This window comes from Prunus avium, unplaced genomic scaffold (assembly GCF_965620075.1).
Source record: "Prunus avium unplaced genomic scaffold, drPruAviu1.hap1.1 HAP1_SCAFFOLD_1112, whole genome shotgun sequence".
Taxonomy (NCBI): Eukaryota; Viridiplantae; Streptophyta; class Magnoliopsida; order Rosales; family Rosaceae; genus Prunus; species Prunus avium.
Genome location: NW_028276998.1, coordinates 30,001 through 34,344, shown reverse-complemented (window position 1 = coordinate 34,344; position 4,344 = coordinate 30,001).

The window sequence follows — 4,344 nt, the reverse complement described above, 5'->3', positions numbered from 1 at the left end:
GATCCGTCGAGTTATCATGAATCATCAGAGCAACGGGCAGAGCCCGCGTCAGCCTTTTATCTAATAAATGCATCCCTTCCAGAAGTCGGGGTTTGTTGCACGTATTAGCTCTAGAATTACTACGGTTATCCGAGTAGTAGATACCATCAAACAAACTATAACTGATTTAATGAGCCATTCGCAGTTTCACAGTCTGAATTAGTTCATACTTACACATGCATGGCTTAATCTTTGAGACAAGCATATGACTACTGGCAGGATCAACCAGGTAGCATTCCTTTCCGACATCGGCTCGTGCAAGACAAACAACCTTGTGGGTCGAGAGCTCGCCGCGGGCACGACAGTCGTACATGTCGAGCGAAAACGCTTCAAATTGGACGCTCGGAGCCCGAAGACCCCACGCCCGCTTAATGCTCTGCATCCGAGATCACAAGCAGAAACTTGTGGACCTTCACAATCTCACGATGAGTCGTGGGTTGATCGGGACACAAGCACTGCTACAACGTCCTCCTGTTGCCCGTGAAGGGCAAGAGGAGGAAAGGGACAACGAGAGGCACCATTCCTTAACAATAGGTAGCCAAAACAGGAACCCATTAACCCGCACAAGCCAATCTTGAAGCATCAATGACGAGGGGTATGAGACGACAGTTCGATGCCAGAGCAAAGAGCCTGCCGGTGCATAACACCCATTCACCACTCACACGCCGTTGCATTAGCAAAGCCCAGCACCACCAAACGAACCGCACATCTCAACAAGCACAATGGCTAACTGAGAATGCGGCTGCACCGAGTGGAGCCAAGCCCGCACCGCTAGGCATGACAAGAATACCATGAAATCTAGGCAACCGATATGTTGTGGGTTCGTAACTCGTAGGAGTGTCACTTTCAACGTCCCCGGTATTGGGCTGAGTTTCTAAAAACAACCGTGCACACCGAGGTTAAACTTTACCGGCTCCACTCCGACTCGCCGCTCGCCCACTACTCCGAAGGCAACCGATATTTTGTGGCATCATTGTTACTCTTAAGATTGTCATCCTCGACTTGCTCGTGCATTGGGCTCGCACCTTGCACACACAAGCAATGCCTAGACAATCTTAATCATAGCTCAACCGCACACTCAGAGGATTGGATAGCTTCTTTCGAAGCCAACCTACCCCCACACGTGTGAGAGTGGCCAACAATTTGCTAGCTTCTTCATCAACTCCGCCGAAAGCCATCCTCGACATACCCGTGCATTGAGAAGGTTTGGTGGCCGTACTCCCAACACAAAAGCATACCGAAGACAACCCCAAGCTAAAGCTCACTTGAAGCCAACGCATCGTCACCATGTGTTCGTGTGGCCGAGAATTGGGTAGCTTCTTCATCAACCCCGCCGAAAGCCATCCTCGACATACCCGTGCATTGAGAAGGTTTGGTGGCCGTACTCCCAACACAAAAGCATACCGAGGACAACCCCAAGCAAAAATTCATTTGAAGCCAACCCATCGTCGCCCACAACTAGTGGGTGAATGGTGTGCTTCCCGGGGTTGGCATAGACATTCCCTCGCATGCAAAAGATTGTCGATGCGAAAGATTATCTATGCCAACCCCGGGAAGCACACCATTCACACACTCCCGACCGGTGTGGTGTGGCGGTGATTGGATAGTTACGGATTGAGCACTTGCCAAGGATCAAAATGTGTCATTTAGAAGAAACATTTTCAAAAAGTTTTTAAAATCTTGTGGGTTTGCAACTCATAAGAGCGTCACTTTCAACGTCCCCGGTATTGGATTGAGTTTCTAAAAACAACCGTGCACACCGAGGTTAAACTTTACCGGCTCCACTCCGACTCGCCGCTCGCCCACAATTTGTTTGCAACGAAACATTTGTTTTTAATTTTGTTGGTTTGAAATTGTTTTGAAAAGGTTCTTTAAATCTAGTGGGTTTGCAACTCATAAGAGCGTCACTTTCAACGTCCCCGGCATTGGATTGAGTTTCTAAAAACAACCGTGCACACCGAGGTTAAACTTTACCGGCTCCACTCCGACTCGCCGCTCGCCCACTAGTCCGAAGGCAACAAAACATTTGTTTTTCATTTTGATGAAAATTTCTGTTTTTAAATCTTGTTGGTTTGAAATTGTTTTGAAAAGGTTCTTTAAATCTTGCGGGTTTGCAACTCATAAGAGCGTCACTTTCAACGTCCCCGGCATTGGATTGAGTTTCTAAAAACAACCGTGCACACCGAGGTTAAACTTTACCGGCTCCACTCCGACTCGCCGCTCGCCCACAAATCCGAAGGCAACAAAACATTTGTTTTTAATTTTGATGAAATTTTTTGAAAACATTGGCTTGGCAAGCCCCAATCCGCGACTATCCACCCACCGCCACCCCACACGAGTGGTTGTTGTTGCGAAATGAGGTTGTGGTCGACATGCCCGTGCATTTGAGAAGGAGTTCCTAGCACTCCATGCTCTCCCATGCCAAAAAAAAGCCTAGACAACCCCATTTCGCAACTTTCCACGCCTTTTTTTTCCTCCCTCACCCATGGCGGCGGCGTGGTGGCGGCGGCCGGATTCCGGCCACCACCGCCATGGGTGGCAGCCCCCCGACCCCGACACCAAACCCATAATACCGAGGCAACATATCGAGGCAACATGACATGGGTGTGGCGTGGGGGAAGGGGGCTGCAGCTAGGAAGGCATGGGCTGCCATGCATATGCAGGCAACACACACCCCCCTATATAGCATTTTATGCATTTAGCCCTTTGACAGGAAGAGACATCACCTATGCGCGAGGAGTCATAATGGGCTCTAAATAATTCAATACAAGGTATTTGGACGTGATTTTTTGCAGGGATACTAAGAAACATGCAATCTATGATGGGAAAAAGTTTCATAAATTTTTGAAGTCGGGAAGTATTTTTTATTATTTTTAGAAGTCGTAAAATTGAAAAAATCATTAAAACAAATCCGGGAGGAATTTTTTAGTTTTGTAAGTTGGAGAAGGTCCTAAAAATCATAGACTACTTATGGGGAGCTTATTGTGCGAGGAAATTTCAATAAAAACGGGGTTTGACAAGATTTGAAAAATTCTGTCGACATTTGAAAAAACCTGGAACCATGCTGCCGGCATGCTGCGCACATGCTGCGCGCAGGCTGCGCGCATGCTGCGCGCAGACTGCGCGCATGCCATGGCAGGACAAGTTTCGCTAGCCTCACTGTCGACAGATGCGCAAGCTGCGCGCACGCTGCGCACAGGCTGCGCGCATGCTGCGCACAGACTGCGCGCACGCTGCGCGCATGCCATGGCAGGACAAGTTTCGCTAGCCTCACTGTCGACAGATGCGCAAGCTGCGCGCAAGCTCCGCGCACGCTGCGCACAGCCTGTGCGCATGTTGTGCGCATGCTGCGCGCAGGCTGCGCGCAGGCGCCGCGCATGCCATGGCAGGACAAGTTTCGCTAGCCTCACTGTCGACAGATGCGCAAGCTGCGCGCACGCTGCGCACAGGCTGCGCACAGCGCATGCCATGGCAGGACAAGTTCGCTAGCCTCACTGTCGACAGATGCGCAAGCTGCGCGCACAGGCTGCGCGCACGCCATGGCAGGACAAGTTTCGCTAGCCTCACTGTCGACAGAATCAGCACGCTGCGCGCAAGCTGCGCGCACGCTGCCGGCATGGTGCGCGCACGCTGCCGGCATGCTGTGCGCACGCTGCCGGCATGCTGTGCGCACGCTGCGCGCGCGCATGGCAGGACAAGTTTCGAAAATTTCTGTCGACAGTCTCAGCAGCGCGCACGCTGCCGACATGCTGTGCGCACGCTGCGCACAGGCTGCCGGCATGCTGCGCGCAGCCCATGGCAGGACAAGGTCCGAAAAATTCTGTCGACATTTTTACGCCGTGGTAGGCTTCCGCTTCGCGTCACTTTGTCGACATTCAAGCCTACCATTTGTATTGAATTTTTCAAACCTTGTCAAACCCCATTATTCAAATGTCGAAAAATTTTGTCGACATTTTTACGCCATGATAGGCTTCCGCTTCGCGTCACTTTGTCGGAATGCATCGCATGGCGAGGCAAGGCCACGGCATGCCAAGGCGAAGGCAACGCATGGCTTGAATGGCTTGGTCAAGGCCACATCATGGGCACGGCATGCCAAGGCAAGGCGAGGCAAGCCATCCTTAGCCTCGCCTACACTCACTTTCTCGGAATGCATTGGATGATGAGCAATTCCAAGGTAAGGCAACGCATGGCTTGAATGGCTTGGTGTAGGCCACAACTTGGGCATGGCATGCCAATGCAAGGCAAGGCAAGGCAAGCCATCCTTAGCCTCGCCTACACTCACTTTCTCGGAATGCATTGGATGAT